The sequence below is a fragment of the Tachypleus tridentatus genome, chromosome 10 (genome assembly GCF_004210375.1).
Source record: "Tachypleus tridentatus isolate NWPU-2018 chromosome 10, ASM421037v1, whole genome shotgun sequence".
Taxonomy (NCBI): domain Eukaryota; kingdom Metazoa; phylum Arthropoda; class Merostomata; order Xiphosura; family Limulidae; genus Tachypleus; species Tachypleus tridentatus.
The window spans coordinates 182,491,442-182,510,671 of record NC_134834.1 but is presented as its reverse complement, the minus strand read 5'-3'; the positions used below and the strand labels follow the sequence as shown (position 1 = coordinate 182,510,671).

The window sequence follows — 19,230 nt, the reverse complement described above, 5'->3', positions numbered from 1 at the left end:
TATGTTTGGTGTGACTGGGATTCGAACCCGCGACACTTAGATGACGAGTCGAACGCCTTAACCACCTCACCATGCGGCCGCTTGTTTAAGTGAGTTAACTTTTCTTATTTATTTCAAAAATACAAAAACTATGTTCCGGTTTTCGAATCTACCTAATTTCATTCTTTAAGCAAATTAAAACATATAATGTAATTCTTATGTAAGTGCTACTTCGAACGGCGTTTTAGTCGCCTCTGTGTGCTAACAAAAAGTTTGTCACAAACTTGCACACTAAGCTTGTGTATGCGCAGTGTCTCGAATCACAAATTATAGAATTATAAGCCCTAACTATTATTCCAGAACCATAAAGGATTATACGCAAGACACATTCTTTCCAACTACTAACTACTGTTGTCCACTAAAAAACTTCAAAACTAAGTTAACTGAAACCAATCCTACCTTACCAAGGACCAAATGTGAATACCTTATCAGGTTGTTGTTGTTGTTGTTTTTGGAATTTCGCACAAAGCTACTCGAGGGCTATCTGTGCTAGCCGTCCCTAATTTAGCAGTGCAAGACTAGAGGGAAGGCAGCTAGTCATCACCACCCACCGCCAACTCTTGGGCTACTCTTTTACCAACGAATAGTGGGATTGACCGTCACATTATAACGCCCCCACGGCTGGGAGGGCGAGCATGTTTGGCACGACTCGGGTGCGAACCTGCGACAGACGACTCTAAATCACGTACACCCTAACTCATAGAAAGTGATGCAAAAATACATTTATACTTTTAAAGTCATTCGATATGATTTGTTTAATATTGAAACGGTCAAAGTGTCCATAATTCAACTTGAGCTATTTTATTTTTATTATTACTTTAATCTCGAAATACACCCAAATGAAAACATGATAAAAGGAAAAAAAAAAAAATTCTCTTTCATTCTATATTTCTGTCCTTCGAAACTAACTTAAAAACGATACTTTTTAATACCACTGGAAGTATATGTCAAGTAAGAAAACATAGTAACCTGATCTCTCTGGCCTGTCTCTCTCTCTCTCTCTTCTAACTTTCATGGGAAATACATAACAACTTGAACGTTACTACTTACTTAAGAAAAAACATGTGGTAGACTCGTATCACAACATACAGAGCGTAGTTGTTTTTTTCTGTATTCTGGTACAGAACCGAAAACTCTGACGGTTTCAAAACTTAATAATACATAATGTTTGAATTCGAAACAAATGGGGTAGTTCAGATTTGGGAAATGTATTGAAACTGAGATAATACCACAAAGACACGCGGGCTCTTACATCAACCAAGGGACTCGTCACTTGGTGAGAAGTGGTTTGATAAAATGCATTAGACGTAGGATAAACACTCCAGCAAATCGAACAGGCGCCAATCGCCTGCTTTGTTTTGGTTATTTCTCATCCGCCTTTTGTGATAGCAACTGTTATTTCGTGATTTAACTATATGTATAAAGAATGTACATACACCCTACAAATAGAAAAGGAAACATTCATTCACAACAAGTTGGTACGTGTTGTACCCACAAACACAGCGATAAACGTCCCGTATTCTTGGTGTGAACAACAGAGCCCTCCATTCACAGTCTAACGTGCCAACCACTGGGGGGCGCTCGACCCGAAGAATGCTTTAATTATATATAATTATATTAAATCAACTTTAAAGCTTGGAAAGACTCGTTCATTGGAACATTTTGCTTTATATAACGTGACGTAAGACATAATTTTAAACAGATTTTATGCATCAAATCCCACGACTTGCAGGTAAGCGAATAAAATCTTCAAACACATATTACATAAATATTTCGCGTTTATGCTTTATCAGATAAAGCACATTTAGAAACTATCGCCACAAGAACTAAAACAACAAGTTTATAGTGTAAATGTGACAGTGACTTAAGTTTAACGAATTTTTTTTTTCATAAAATGTTAACATGTATACAAATGTTACTGATAATTTATTTTATATTAAATTGCACACATATATATATTTAAAACCGTAATTAGAAAATCAAATCTGCTTCGCATTTTCAACAGATACATAATTCAGAGGAAACCCTCACAGTCATGGATACATAATCCAGAGGAAACCCTCACAGTCATGTATGTATAATTCAGAGGAAACTCTCACAGTCTTGTATATATAATTCAGATGAAACTCTCACAGTCATGTATGTATAATTCAGAGGAAACTCTCACAGTCTTGTATATATAATTCAAATGAAACTCTCACAGGCATGTATACATAATCCAGAGGAAACCCTCACAGTCATGTATGTATAATTCAGAGGAAACCCTCACAGTCATGTATACATAATCCAGAGAAAACCCTCACAGTCATGTATGTATAGTTCAGAGGAAACCCTCACAGTCATGTATACATAATCCAGAGGAAACCCTCACAGTCATGTATGTATAGTTCAGAGGAAACCCTCACAGTCATGTATCCATAATTTAGAGGAAACCCTCACAGTCTTGTTTCTACTTCTTTTTTTGATCCACTTCCTGTTCTTGATACTCTAGCTTTCGATATGAAATATAAATTATGTAAGTTATAACTTGTTTGTAAACTTTGCACGAAATTCAAAACTAACCAAACCAAACTTGGTTTTATATTTACTCTAACAGACGATACAGGCTTTTGCCTTGATATGGTGGAAACTACAATTTACAACACACAAATGATGCAAATAAGTTAGGTTTCGTTGTTGCTCGGAGCGGTGCTGAACATTAGGCTATCTGTGCTCTACCCACCATGGTTATCGAAACCAGATTTTTTAGAATCTTGACTCTGTACCAATGGGAAGCATAAATAAGTAAGGAGTAATTTTATTTCTTTAATTTTTTTAACGCATGTCAGTAGGTGTCGCGTTTCAAATCCCTTCCTTGACAACGTCATTAAAATTAACTGATGTCGCTTATTTTAGCACAGAAACCTAACACGAGTTTCCTGTAAGGGCAGACTGACAGTTCAGTTTTCTCTACAGTTTTAAAAATAAACACGCTTAGTTATTAACTGGGTCTTAATTAATCCCAGTAGCAGTATAACAGAAATATAGTTACTTCGATTAACTATAAATTAATATACTTTGATTCATAAGTGTGAATCAACTCAGAGTGAAAGAAATGACTCCCAAACGTAAACAAAGAAAACTTTGGGAGAATGGAAAGGAAAAAAAGACATCTATTTCATTATGATCACTGACCTTTCATTATGACCTGTCTTTTTTCTTTCTTCCTGTTTTTTTTTTTTCTGTCTAAATGCGGTATCAAAAGGAAAGTCTTGAAAATCTCACAGGAATATCTTCTTATAAATAATGGCCTGCCATCTAGAATATAAATAAATTAGAACGATCATTAAATATTCAAACAAACAAAAGATAATAGATGATTAGATAACTTGAAAAACGTCATTTTATTAGCCCTTGGACTAAACTATATCTAAAATATATTAATTACTGTAATTAAGATATATTTAATTACTAGATTTTGTTTTGTTTTTACTTTAAAATTAAACAGAAACAATTCAAATAATTATCAATAATTTTCTTTATCTTAAGAGTTTTCCAACTGCGCAGAAGTGACATTTTGTTCAACTATTGCTACCGTAAAAAAAAAAAAAAGCGGTTTTTCTCTGTACGTTGTTTTCCAAAATAATCAGATAAACACGAAATCCCTCAAGTCACTGTTTAGATCTCTATCTATCTGTCTTTCTGAACCACTGACTCGTTTTTAATGGTAAAGAAAAGTTCATGCCCTTCCCTCTGTCTAGTAGTTATAAATAGAAAGACTGTGGTCAGCTTATCTCCCATAAGATAAAAGACAAGAGTCAGGGTAATTACAAACTGTGCCTCCCACTTTCTTCTAATCACCGAAGAGCGACGAGTGACTGGCACCAAGACATGACCCCCCCCCGAATAATGTTGGATTATTTTTCTGAGATTAATCGTCGTTTTGGTAGTTAATCGTTAGTTTATAACAGAGCAAACAACCGCCCCCAACAATGTAAAACAATCTCTTCCAAGATGTTACGAGACTTATAATTTTACATACGTTGTATGGGTGTGGGTGGGTGTATATTTGTGAGCATGAAACACAAGCATGCATTCTGTTTGTGTGAACTTCTTTTCAAAAGGAAACATATATATGTTTTTATGTTATCGTAGCAGAAACCACAAACTTGTACCTTTTTGTGTGATAACAAATATGTTAAATAGCGCTTTCAAATTACATGTTAACAGGGTCAAAATCGGTACAAAAATATCATGTTGTTCACAAACAAGCAGTGCAAATTTCATTACGGAATCAGTGTGCAAATATCGAACACAAGTAAATCTCGTCTATTCTCAATTAATATTTAGTAACCTATAGCATACAATGAAAAGAAACTTCGATACCAGATTACACTCATATATTTCACTAGCAAGGAAGATCACCTTCTTCAAGTACAAACTTAATCAGGCTTTAACTACTCCAATTATCAGATAGGAGGTCAGTAACACTACTTCCTATCTCTGCCTGGATTGTTGTGCAGGACAACAAGTAGAAGTGCTTAATAGAACGATCTGCAATAGAAGTAGCACTCGATATAACTAGATGCCACTCCTGAAGAAGGATCATTATACCTAGATCGTAAACAGCTACATGAAGAATAGCACGTGGTTGTAACTAGGCTACCAGTTTTGAAAAACAGTTACCATTAAACCATACTATATTTGTGTTTTTTTTTCCTTCATCAAGACACGAATTTCGTTGAATAAAAAATAATGTATAGGCCTAATCCATATTTTCGTTCTTTACTTCGCTGCAACTGTTGTTTGATTGGTTGGTTTGGCGTTTTAATGGCGCAAAGCAACTAGGCTAACTGCGATCCCTACAACAGACTTGTTAAACTCACAGTACATCAGTTCTGTTTTGAAGAGGGAGAAGGAAAAAAAGTAGGCCTTAAAAATACATTAGATTAATGGTGGAGGGCAAAGGATTGCCCACCAAAATCAAACACAATAGCGCAGAATCTTTAAGCCTAACTGTAAACAATCGCATGAAAAATAGCATGTGGTTGTAACTAAGATACAACTATTGAAAAACATTTGTTCCGTCAGACAAGAATCCTTGTATTCAACTGCGCAGAATCAGATAAGAAAAGAAAGTGAACAGTTTTTAAGGAACATTTGTGAAAATAATTCACAATAATTATCTGTAGATTTAAAAGGGAAACAAGATTTCCGACGAAGTGTTCGAATCCCGTCACACCAAACATGTTCGCCTTTTCAGCCGTGAGGGTGATATAGTGTGATGGTCAATCCCACAATTCGCTGGTAAAAGAGTAGCTCAAGAGTTGACGATGTGTGGTGGTGACTAGCTGCCTTCCCTCTAGTTTTACAGTGCTAAGTTAGAGACAGCTAACTCAGATAGCTCTCGTGTACCTTTGCGCGAAATTCAAAACAAACCAAACAAACCGACAAAAGTCAGATACGCGACTTCAGGACAGAATTGGCGATGGAGAATTTAAAACATGAAGTAAGCAAAACAAATACTATGTTAGTGGCAAAGATTTAAACCTAGCATTTTACATAACCGTAGACAAGACTTATGGTCGGTAATAGCGGGGTCAGGATCCCTAAAATGTCATTGCCCCTTCCCCCAGGTAAGACCGTCCATTAATATAATTTTAGACTTATTTTAGACGTTGTCTTATTAAGAATCTCCCATCAAAAAGGGCCACCCGCTAGTACAGCGGTAAGTCTCCGGATTTACAACGCTAAAATCAGAGGTTCGATTCTCCTTGGTGGGCTCAGAAGATAGCTCGATGTGGCTTTACTATATGAAAAAATACACCCATAAAAAAAAAATACTTAAAGCTGGTACTAACAAAACTTAACAAAAACATTAACTTTATAACAATATGTTTGATGAAGGTAAAAACTAAAATGTTGAGTAATAAAGCTGGAAAAATTTTTATTACGCGTTTGGTGTTATTAAAAACATAACGATTCTATCGATTCACGATGAAATTCAAGATTGGTTTGTTTTGAATTTCGCGCAAATCTACTCGAGGGCTATCTCCGCTAGCCGTCCCTAATTTAGCAGTGTAAGACTAGAGAGAAGGCAGCTAGTCATCACCACCCACCGCCAACTCTTGGGATAGTGGGATTGACCGTCACATTATAACGCCCCCACGGCTGAAAGGGCGAGCATGTTTGGCGCGACCGGGATGCGAACCCGCGACCCTCAGATTACGAGTCGCACGCCTTAACACGCTTGGCCATACAAGTCCAATACGAAAGAAGTAAAAGTGGCTGAAATGAAAAGCTTGTATGAACGTATAACGCTAGAAACTGGGTTTAAATACCCGTGGTAAACACAGCATAGATAGTCCATTGTTTAGTTTGATGCTTAACTAAAATCAAACAGAAAAACAGATTTGTAATATCGTATGGATTTGAAGTATCCGAAGTAAAGCTTGTGAACATCAAGATAGCATGTTTCTGCTAAATATTTATTCTTACAAAAGAAGTAATTTTTGATATATAATAACTCTATATTTGGCTATCTTTGTAATGGATGGAATAAAAACAAAATATCTTGTTTTCTGATTATATCAGAGACTGTAACAGGAAATTATAGCATTGAATACGATAAATGTTTCTTTATTTTTAAATTAGGCACAAAGCTACACGTTGAGCTATTTCTCCACAAGGAGTATCAATTGTTTGTTTGGTTTTTTAATTTCGCGCAAAGCTACTCGAGGACTATCTGCGCTAGCCGTCCCTAATTTAGCAGTGGAAGAATAGAGGGAAGGCAGCTAGTGATCACCACCCACCGCCAATTCTTGGGCTACCCTTTACCATTGAATAGTGGGATTAACCGTCACATTATAACGTCCCACGGCTAAAAGGGTGAGCATGATTGGTGCGACGGGGATTCGATCCCGCGAATTACGAGTCGAGAGCCCTGCCCATGCCGGGTGGTAATACGAGACTTAATTTATGACTTGCGTGTTCTGGTCATGAAAGGCTCAACAGAACTATAGATGTGGCTCGTCTGTTTTAATGATATACATGAATGGCGAGGTTGGCATACAATAATAAAAGAAGTTTTACTCCTCTAATGAGGTTATTATAAGATATGCAGTCTTATCTGAATAGAGCGCAACCACCAGCTCTTTATCTTACTACCTTGGCCCGGTTTTGCCAGGTGGGTTAAGGCGTTCGACTCGTAATCCAAAGGTTGCTGGCTCGAATCCCCCTCACACCATACATGCTCTCCCTTTCAGCCGTGGGGCGTGATAATGTGCGGTCAATCCCACTATTCGTTAGTGAAAAGAGTAGCCCGGTGGGTGGTGATAACTAGCTGCCTTCCCTCTAGTCTTACACTGCTAAATTAGGGACGGCTAGCGCAGATAGCCCTCGAGTAGTTTTGCGCGAAATTCAAAATCAAACAAACAAATATTACTACCTGCTAACCTTTAATTAATAGTTTGAACCAATCGCACCAAAAGAACACCCGTTAACAAAAACACTCACGTGTTGGCAAACTCAAAACTGGAGATTATCAAATGAGTTTCATTTACATCTGACCTACTTTCAAACTTAAGAACACGATGAGGTTTTTTTTCCCTACATAAACAAAGAACAAAATGTATCATTAAAGAAATAATAACTCAGTTTGGTTTACTTATTTCCCAACTTGAAAGGGTCAACAAATAATCACATTCTCGTGCTTTGTTGTTATTAAACAAAGACGTGCACAACGGACTGCAGAACACCATCGACTCTCGTGCTTGTAATTGAATTTTTTTGCATCCACATCAAACAACTTTAGCTACAGTTGTATACCAGTAATTAATATAATTATACAGAAGTCAGGTTCTTTTAGAGCTGCAGTGTTCTGCTACCTTATTAACTAAGTTCGTGTGTAACTAAATTAATACCTTAAATGTATATTCTAGTCCAAATACGCTGAAACTCATGCTTAGGTATTTCACAGAATTAGGCCGTAGATAGACATGCACACAAAAAAAAGCAACACGCAATCACAATTCCAGTTATTAAGTGCAAATTGTGAAACAATTCCATTACTGAGTTCCTTACTGCCAGGACAGTACGCCTGGATATTTCAGGCGTTATCTTTAAAGACATAAAAAAAAAAAAACAGGTTTACTGACTTGTACAATTAAAGTTCATAACGTATATCGTCTTATAGATCGGTTCACACACATAAATCAGCAACAAGAGCGAAAATTACAATGTCTTCTACACACTGGTCTGCTTGCGTGAATTAACCTATATTACAGAATGTGACCAACAGCCATTTTCTGTTTAGGATCCTAACATGTTAGTAATGCACGTATTATTTACTGGAATATCTTGTATGACTCTCAGTATAATTGAAATATTGTGAATAGAAAGTTTTCATGTTACAATGTGACATTTTCGTTGGTTGAGCTCCAACGTCCTCAGGAGTTAATATATTCTCTGAGGATCTTTTATACAACAATAGAATTGTCCGAGATCATAGAAATTGAAGAACAATAACAATATTAATCCTAATATAACTTTAACATTAATGTTTGTTACCTTCTAATTGTGGTCCAAGTTATGTCGTGATCCTTGAATATATACATTGTCCTCTTTTGTACCTGTGGTCATGGTAACAGAATTACAATCCAACAGTACAAAACGTATGCGTTGAATATTACACAGGAACACAAAAAGAGCTAACGAATCACAAGCCGTTACTGTTGTCATGCTGATGACCACGTGCAGATAATTGGCCATTATAACATCACAAGCCGTTACTGTTGTCATGCTGATGACCACGTGCAGTTAATTGGCCATTATAACATCACAAGCCGTTACTGTTGTCATGCTGATGACCACGTGTAATTAATTTGCCATTATAACATCACAAGCCGTTACTGTTGTCATGCTGATGACCACGTGCAGATAATTGGCCATTATAACATCACAAGCCGTTACTGTTGTCATGCTGATGACCACGTGCAGTTAATTGGCTATTATAACATCACAAGCCGTTACTGTTGTCATGCTGATGACCACGTGCAATTAATTGGCCATTATAACATCACAAGCCGTTACTGTTGTCATGCTGATGACCACGTGCAATTAATTGGCCATTATAACATCACAAGCCGTTACTGTTGTCATACTGATGACCACATGCAGTTAATTGGCCATTATAACATCACAAGCCGTTACTGTTGTCATGCTGATGACCACGTGTAATTAATTTGCCATTATAACATCACAAGCCGTTACTGTTGTCATGCTGATGACCACGTGCAGTTAATTGGCCATTATAACATCACAAGCCGTTACTGTTGTCATGCTGATGACCACGTGTAATTAATTTGCCATTATAACAGTTCGTAAACAATGAATTTTTGATTATTGTTCCAAGCTTATTGCTTCATATTTGTGTACAAGATGTTAGGGGGCACCAGAAAGTTTATACACGTTAAGTGTTGGTTGTTACTGTTGTTTTTATTACTATGAATTAATCGTATCAATTTAGATTGTACCTTCTGCAGATTTTTATTGTCTTTTAGTTTCATTTTGACACAAAGTTTCAGGTACTATCATTGAACATGATGAAGAACTCATCATGATCTCTGGGCCTTGTATCATAAATAACAAAACACAGAAATCTATAAAATACAAATATCGAACATATGGCTCAAGCCTATTTATAAAGTTGATGATAAATAAAGCTAATTGTTCATGTGAAACAACAGACTCACATAATTTGAAAAAGTCTTCCCCCCTAAAAAAAACGACATCACAAAAGCACAGAATAAGACAATATTAATAGGGTACTTGTAACATATATAAATGCGCATGTTAGAAAAGTGTTTGTATCTCTTAAAATTTCACACAAGGCTACGTGAAGGACTTTCCGGGAGTAATTGTTCCTAATTTTGGAATGAAAAAATAAATTAGAGGAACTTAGTTGTTTGTCTCTTTGTTTAAATTTCACGCAAAACTACACGAGAGCTATCTGCAGAAGCTGTCCCTAATTTAGGAATGTAAGACAAAAAGGAAGGCAGATAGTCATCACCACCCACCGCCAACTCTTGGGTTTCAATCCCACTTTACCAACGAATAGTGGGATTGAAAGTCACATTATAACGCCCCCATGGGTGAAATGACTAGCATGTTTGGTGCGACAGGTATTCGAACTCGCGACCTTCAAATTATGAGTAGAGCGCTTTAACCAACTGGCCATGCCTAGCCAAAATTAGAGAAAATGGTTTGATTGTCTTTCTTATAACGTACCTATGGCATCAAAGTGTGGATTGCTTCTTGCGCTAAGAAGAACACGAGCCATGAAAAGACATATCCGTAATCTGAGCACGCAAACCACACTCCACCTTATAAGAAGTGAATGAATCAATCATCTTACTTCACGTGAAGTCTTTGAATATTTACATCTGCAAATCTACTTCTACAGTAACATATCATAGCAAACAGTCGAAAAAACAAAACGAAGCGATTCTTCTTATCTCTTATGTTGTTGCTAGTACCGTTATTAATTTCTCTGGCTATCAGTGATGGCGACACTATAAACTATAAAAAAGTTTATAAATCCTTAGCATTCCGGTAAGGGGAAAAACTTTCAAAGCTTTTTTAAGTTTTTGATGAATTTTCTGTCCACAAACTATTACAACAGAAAAATATAGTTTGCTAAAGTAATTTTATTACTTTGTTAACTAGTTTAAATGCATACTACAAGCTAATAAACTGTAACAAAAACATGACATGTTGATGTGCTATAGGAACGGTAAAGAAACGTAAAATAAAACAAGTCTTATGAAAACAGCACTACAACAAGCGATATAGAACCAAATGTGTATTATTTGCCTACGCCAGTTTCTTTTTACCGCTAATTAGCGCGCTCGAGGGTTCAAAACCCTTGTCACCAAACATGTTCGCCTTTATAGCCGAGGTAGCGTTATAATCTGAAGGTCAACCTTACTAATCTCTGGTAAATAAGTGGCCCAAGAGTTGGCGGTGGATGATGTCATCTACCCGCCTTCTCTCTAATCTTTCATTGGTAAATTACCGTGTTTCTCCGATAATAAGACCTACCCATAAAATAAGACCTAGTGTGATTTTTGGGGATAGTTTTAATATAAGCCCTAGTTAAGAGTGGCAGGAAGAGGAAAGAAATTAAAAAAATTAATTTATTAATTAGTTTAATAGTTAGTTAATTAGTTTGTTTAAGTATTAATCAGTTAGTTTAATAGTTTAATAATAGTTTATTTTAAATGGTTAGTTTAATAGTTTTACTTTGTAACTTCATTTTTTTAATATATCAAAATAAGACATCCCCCGAAAATAAGCCCTAGTGTCATATTTTGAAGTGAAAATTAATATAAGCCCTGTCTTATTTTCGGAGAAACACGGTAGATAGGCCTAGCGCAGATGGTGCTGGAGTAGCTTTAAGCAAAATGCGAACCAAACTTTTTCCAGCAGAATTTTGCGCTTATTTCTTTAACACTAGTTTACAAAAAAACAGAGTAGTGTGAAATACTTCTCACAGATCTCATAATCACGTTAAATAATAATATTTAAAAATAACATATATATAAATATAGTACTGGGAAACCTTAGAATAAGATGAGTGGTTTGTTTCTGAATTTCGCACAAAGCTACACAAGGGCTATCTGCGTTAGCCATCCCTAATTTCGTTGTGTAAGACTAGAAGGAAAGCAGCTAGTCATCGCCACACACCGCAAGCTCTTGGGCTACTCTTTTACTAACGAATAGCGGGATTGACCGTCACATTATAACGCCCCCATGGCTGAAAGGGCGAACATGTTTGGTGCGACGGGGATTCGGACCCACAACCTTCAGATTACGAGTCTAGTGCCTTACCATCTGGCCATGCTGTGCCACAGGATGAGTGTAAGAAATTAAAAGCTATTCTCGTTAATGCGTTTTTGCTTGTTTCACCAATAAACTTTTCATTGTCTATCTTAAGACATATTTTTTTCTAAAATAATATAAAATATATCTTAAAACTGCTTGTTCTAAGGGGAGATGGATAACAATAACCCAACCACAGGTACAATGACAACCATAAGGAAAGTTTGGACATGGTCCAGTGAGGGGATATATTTTTCTTTCTTTCTTCTTGTATGTTATACCCAATACCTCATTTGCCATATTAAAAGTTGAGAATAATTTTTGATTTCTTTCTAATTTATTATCAAGTTACATATTTACACCTGAAGAGTAACACGTTTAACAAATAAGTGCGATTACAACTGGATACAACTTAATGATGGTTGCAGCAGGCTAATTGGTCGAAACGACAAATAATTTTCTCTTTTCCTTAGAGTAATTTTAATTATTAATTAGAAATTCACATTCACGAGTTTTGTTTCCTTAACACGCCTATTAAATATGACTAATTATAGACTTCAGTGTAGCCTAAATCAGTATTAAAATCTGTATATGTAAGCCTCACATAGGCCTTTGTATGTCTGAGACAAAACTGTTTTTTGAAATGAAATATCAAATATATAAGTAATGTACGTGGTTCATTTTACTGAGGGCCTACGGGTGCGAGAGTTTTCTTCGTTCAAAATAGATGGCGCAGACATATACACATTTCTCTGAATCAAGCCAAAAAATATCACCTATCATTCGGTTAAGATATCACGAGTTTACTTGTACAATATCTTTAGTCCCTTGAGTCATATAGAGTTACAACTAAAGTTTTTTGTTGTTGTTTTTTTCTGTTACAGTGAATGTTATAGCTGAAAACCTAGAAAAAAAATAAATTATGTATGTTGGAAAACTTCTGTGAAGGCAATATGGTGTAAACAAAATCTCTCTCACGCCTACGGGTACAATTAATCTAAAACATTTTATAATTTTTTAAAAGTAATTTCGTAACATTATTTGTTTATAAAACAATGACAAGATTAATTGAACTGTAAACTTACATTCAAGATCATTTTGATGAATAATTAAGAACCATGTTGCTATGCGATACACGAGTGAATTTTTCTAAAAGTTATCCCACACTGGAGAGTTATGTGTGGATTTTTCTAAGGGCTAATCCAAACCGTAGAAAGATGTGCAAGTTGTGACAAAGAATATATCCCAATGGAAAACTAAGTGTGAATTTGCGTATGTAAATGTGCCTATGGACTAATCCATACTAGAGAATTACATGCGAATTTTAACAAGGAGTAACTTAAATTGGAGAGACACGTATGAATCCTTCTGAGAACTAATCCATACTGGAGAGAATATCCCGTACTGTCAAATTTTAGAGCATGCACATCTGCTCAAAAATTCTAAACAAACAAGTCATAAAGCGTTTCGATAACACAAAATTACTGGGTATAGAATTTCCAAACATTATTACCCAGTGGATAAAAGTCAATTTAAGAAATTTATTTGACATAACGTTCCTCTTTCCTTTTCTTTCTCTTGTGAAAATAATTCCCTGTGAAACAATTTTAATAACTTAGTTTTATATGGACTACCTCTCGTGATTCCAGAGAACCACATGAAAAGAAAATTGTGTTTGCTCCAGGCAGAGATTCTTTCTTCTTATTTTAATTTTTTATTTTTACTTACATCAGTATTACATATACAATAAAGTACAATGAAAAACCCGTAGTCATTATCTGCTTGCTCCAATATGCGATTTGTTTGAGGATAGGCTGCTATATTCTAAAAACAAATGTCATTATTTTGGGGGTACTCAAATAATAGTAAGGTAAAAAGTATAGTCTCTCTACACGAATAATCCCCGAAATTACGTTTCCTATTGTTGTCGTTCCTCTGTATCTCCTATTATTTTTGTAATTTAGTACATTTCAAAGTCTAAATCTGTTGGAGTGAGAACCACAAGATAAATTATATAATTATTGTTGAAAGCATAGCTTTAAAAGTCTTCTGCCGCATATAACGTCATTGAAATGTTAACACGTCTGTTATCTCCGCTCTAAAGTCCTATTCATATTAGTACTCTCAGTTACTCGAATCTTTCATACTAGGCGAGACACTTAACCAGTATTTTGCGATGGTTGCTCGACCTAGATGAGTAACCAGATTTGTTTATCCTGTTTAAGCACACCACAGTAGTGTTCTGTTATCCCCCACCAAACCAAAAACACTGCACTTGATGCACAAAAGTGTAGTGTCTGATCTGGCTAAAAAGACGTGGCCTCCACTTCAGATGAAACATGGGTAAATAAACTAAAATATAATGAATCTGGTAAAAAACATCTTACAGGGTAGTTCAGACATTGAAGTTGACACTTTTATTTCAACTCATCTTTCTCAGATCCTGTTTGTTTGTTTTTGAATTTCGCGCAAAGCTACTCGAGGACTACCTGTACTAGCCGTCCTTAATTTAGCAGTGCAAGACTAGAAGGAAGGCAGCTAGTCATCACCACCCATCGCCAACTGTTGGGCTACTATTTTACCAACGAATAGTGGGATTGATCGTGACATTGTAACACTCCCACGGGTGAAAGGACGAGCATGTTTGGTGTGACGGGGATTCGAACCTGCGACCCTCAAATCACTAATCGAGTGTCTTATCCATCTGGCCATGTTGGGCCTCCGCTTTAGTTGAAAAAATCATTCTATGAAACAAAACGAATATCTTGTAAGATATTCCTCAATGACGTTGTGGACAGTATGCTGAAGTCCAGGTAAGCAAAGGACAAAGTTCAGAACGTTACTCATTTGAGAGGTGTAAGCAGGACTGTCCATGTGAAATTCTAACGCTACATTTCTGTACCCACCGCCAACTCTTGGGCTACTCTTTTACCAACGAATAGTGGAATTGATCTCACATTATAACGCCCCCACAGCTGAAAGGGCGAGCATATTTTGTGCGACGGGGATTCGAATCCGCGACCTTCAGATTACGAGTCGAACGCCTTAAACCACCTGGCCATGCCGGGCCCTCAGATCCTGTGAACCTGAGTTAGAGGTTTAACAGTAACATACTCAACTAGATACAAGTTGTACCTTGTTACTAGGCCAGGTGGGTTAAGGCGTTCGACTCGTTATCTGAGGGTCGCGAGTTCGAATCCCCTTTGCACCAAACATGCTCACCCTTTCAGCTATGGGGACGTTATAATATAACGGTCAATCCCACTATTGGTTGGCAAGAGAGTCGCCCAAGTGTTAGCAGTGGGTGGTGATGACTAGCTGCCTTCCCTCTAGTCTTACACTTTTAAATTAGGGAGAGGTAGAGCAGATAGCCTTCGCGTAGCTTTGCGTGAAATTTGAAAAAAAAAATTGTTACTGACTCGCTACATTACGTTTGCTGACTTATCAATATCATTAGATGCGCTGGTTTTCTTTGTTTAATTTGTTGTTGTTGTTTTTACCCTAAAAATCTCGACTTAAATGTTGTATTAAATTTGAGTAACTGTAATACCTTATTTACACTATCATCTATAAAAGATATCTGTTGCAATAGTTTCAAAAAGTTTATGGTAGACTACTAGTTTCACAACTAAGTTGCATTCTGTGTTGTTTGCAAGGACTATCCTACGTCCAGCATAAGCCTTTTGTTGTTTTCAAAAGTGGGAAAAAAGGCACCATTTCCAACACCACTCCCAAAAAGAGGGCGGTATGACAACGTAGTTAGAGATCTCGACTCGTAATCCAAGGGTCGCGAGTTCGAATCTCTGTCCCATCAAACATGTTCGACGTTTCAGCTGTAGAGACGGTACAATGTGATGGCAGTCCCACTATTCATTGATAAAAGAATAGCCCAATAGTTAGCGGTGGGTGGTGATGACTAGCTGCCTTCCCTCTAGCCTTACACTGCTAAATTAAGGACGGCTAACGCAGATAGTCCTCGTGTAGCTTTGCGCGAAATTCAAAACAATCCTTCCTCTCTCTCCCCCCCCTCCAAAAATTGAGGACTTAAATGGCTTAAATTTTGTTGTTGTTTTTTTGTACTTTGTATTATTACTGGTGTGTCTTTTACCAATTTCAATATACCACGTAGTCCATTTTTAATAGTCTCTATCAACGCGCGTTCGTGGTCTTCCAAAACAGACATATCAGAATGCATTCTTAGGTTTAATCAAAATCGTAAAATACTGGCATTTCTTAATTAAAGCTGTAATGTTATGCAATAAAAACAATTACGTATAGTAAATCCAACAAACATATATATACATTTATTATCATTGTGAGTTACTGTTTCAGCACAAAAGGTTATCTGCGTTTTGTCTATCACGGGGAAACTGAACCAGAATATCATTAACCTATCGCTGACTCACTGGAGGACAACTGTCCACTCTTATCGTCGCATTTTATGTTAGAATTTTGTAAAGATGGTTGAAAAGTTTCTGTACGAACCTTCCAAATCAGGTTTTGCATTCCCCACCATCCACTTTTACTGAAACCCCACATAACTTTATGGGCTGTTTTAGGTCTAAATAACAAAACCGTGAATAGTACTATTTAATTAGCCCTAGAGTTCTGTTGTTACGAAGATGGAACAGCAGAAAGTCTTTGGATTTACAACGCTAAAATCAGGGATTCATGCCCCTTGGTGGACACAGCAGATAGCCCGATGTGGCTTTGCTATAAGAAAAACATACACACGCGCGAATATGGAGAACTGGACCTACAACAGGTGTCTCTGTCAGCTTCGGAGCCAGTCTGGAAATAGAACCAGCAAACAGAGGCCATTGCTAAATTCAACATTAATCATAGCTCAATCTAATTGTGTGGTGAGTTACACGATCAAGGATGGCATTAGAAACATTCTAGTTTTATACAGCGATGCTGGGTTTTATGTTAAGTAGATTTTCCAGTGGATAATACTGTGGATTAGTCAGTTAAATAGCGCTAAAATGTCATGTTTAATTTCAGTAACAGTTACAAGGAATTTTAATACAAAGATAATCAACAGCCATTTTGATTCTTCTACCGCACTCGCTTTATAATTTGTAATGTCATTACAATTTTTTCATTCAATGTGCCTGGTTATAACATGTTGCGGGATCGAAGAATACAGGGTTCGAGACGTAATGCCATTTAGCATCCTCTGTACTTTCAGCTCTGAACACGTTACGAGTGCGAGTTCAGCATTTCCCGATAGTAATGACGCGAGGCAAGAATATGTCTGTGTGTGTTTTTCCTTATAGCAAAGCCACATCGGGCTGTCTGCTGAGCGCACTGAGGGGAATCGAACCCCTGATTTTAGCGTGCAAGACACGAATGCAAAAAAATACGAATTTCTCGATTTTAAATATTCTGCTTCGTTTCAATTATAATAGTATATATCTAACGATCTAATGTAACACAATGATAACTTAAGTTTAAAAAATAAGGCACACCACACCTAGTATATTTTTCATCCGCAGAAAAAACAAGTGCCTAACTAAATTCTATGTACATGCAGTTAGCAACAACTACAAAGTCCATTGACATCGTATTTATCCTATTTTTGTTTTCTTTTTCTTTTAGGAGAAAGCCACGTTGGTCTATCCGCTATATCTACTGCGCGGGAATCGAACTACAATTTTCAACGTTGTAAGCTACAAACTTGTTGTTTCATTTTTTTTCAGTAGTTGTTTTGCGGAATGAAATTTCTTGTTGCACTGATCTTGTTGCACTGACTTATTCAGAGACTGAATAGACGCTTCATTCTCTACTTCGCAGTAGCTTCCGAAATTCGCAACCTCTCGTTGGGTCAGCAATAAACTTCTGAACTTATGTGTTAAAATCAGCGCACATCTCATATATATACACACGCACAAGTCAAAACTTAACGGGCCCGGCATGGCCAGGTGGGTCAAGGAGTGCGGCTCGTAATGTGGGGATCGCTGGTTCGCATCCTCGTCACACCAAACATGATCGCCTTTTCAGCCGTGGGGTCGTTATAATGTAACAGTCAATCACACTATTCGTTGGTAAAAAGTAGCCCAAGAGTTGGCGGTGAGTGGTGATGACTAGCTGCCTTCCCTCTAGTCTTGCACTGCTAAATTAGGGACGGCTAGCGAGTAGCTTTGCGCGGTGTTTGTTTTTTTAATTTCGCACAAAGTTACATGAGGGCTATCTACGCTAGCCGTCCCTAATTTAGCAGCGTAAAACTAGAGAGAAGGCAGCTAGTCATCACCACCCACCGCCAACTCTTGGGCTACTCTTTTACCAACGACTAATAGGATTGACCATCACATAATAACGCCTCCACGGCTGAAAGGGCGAGCATGTTTGGTGCGACCGGGATTCGAACTCGCGATCCTCAGAGTATGAGTCGAACGCCTTAACCCCATTGGCCGTGCCGGACCTATATTTACGTACTTACAAAGAAAATTAATCTGAAGAATTTTGAAAACTATGAAACTAGAAGTTATAACTATATGAAAAATAGTAATTGAAATTGACTGTTACATTATAACGCCCCCACGGCTGAATTGGCGAGCATGTTTGGTGCGATTGGGATTCGAACCTGTGACTCTCGGATTACGAGTCGAACGCCTAAACACGCCTGACCATGCCGGGACCTAATTTTTTTGGAGAGTGGGCGTCCATAAATAATAGAAGTAATTAATAATTCAGTAACTTTTATTTTCCAGGGTAAGGATCTGTGAACATGTTCAACAAATAAATAGGAGAAAGTAAACAAATACAATTCGTTGTCGAATAATATATACATAGACTCCACAGAATCAAATGATCAGCATACACACGAGGCTATTGTAACAAATGAGAAATTTACATAAATAAATGTAACTGTTTTTTTTAACCACTTCAAAAAACAAATAATTCTCACTGTTTTACGTGAGAAGAGTCACATAGCCAAGGCCATTAAGTTCACGGGGTTGAGAATCGAGTAAAACCTGATTGGTTTACATTTCATTACCACCTTTCGGAAGTTGGAGTGGCGCAGTCTAGAAAACGTTTCGATACAGGTGTGACGTCAGTCCGTGTGTGTGTAATTTTTTTTTAATGACATAATAGCTAGACGCACACGATACCTCTCCAATTTGTTCCGCCACAGGAGAAGGCCAGCGTAATAAAACAATTACGACCGTGGATAAAATTACATCGTGATACAAAAAATGCATCTGTAATTACACCTTTAACTTAACTCCCTATAATAATATTAGATAAGACACTTGCCCTCAAACCAAACCGGTAAACACCGATTTTTATCACACTAATTCTATTGCTATAATACGAAAATCGGTTTAT

The 19,230-nt window shown here is 37.0% G+C and overlaps 1 protein-coding gene across 1 annotated transcript in view; it reads right to left on the bottom strand.

The window, feature by feature from the left end:
• Positions 1-19,230, bottom strand: part of LOC143231073 (stAR-related lipid transfer protein 13-like) — a 170,774-nt gene that overhangs the window by 137,042 nt on the left and 14,502 nt on the right. The window contains exon 2 of the mRNA XM_076465607.1: positions 3,214-3,336. The gene's annotated coding sequence lies outside the window, so the exon portion shown is untranslated. The remainder of the gene's footprint in view (positions 1-3,213; positions 3,337-19,230) is intronic.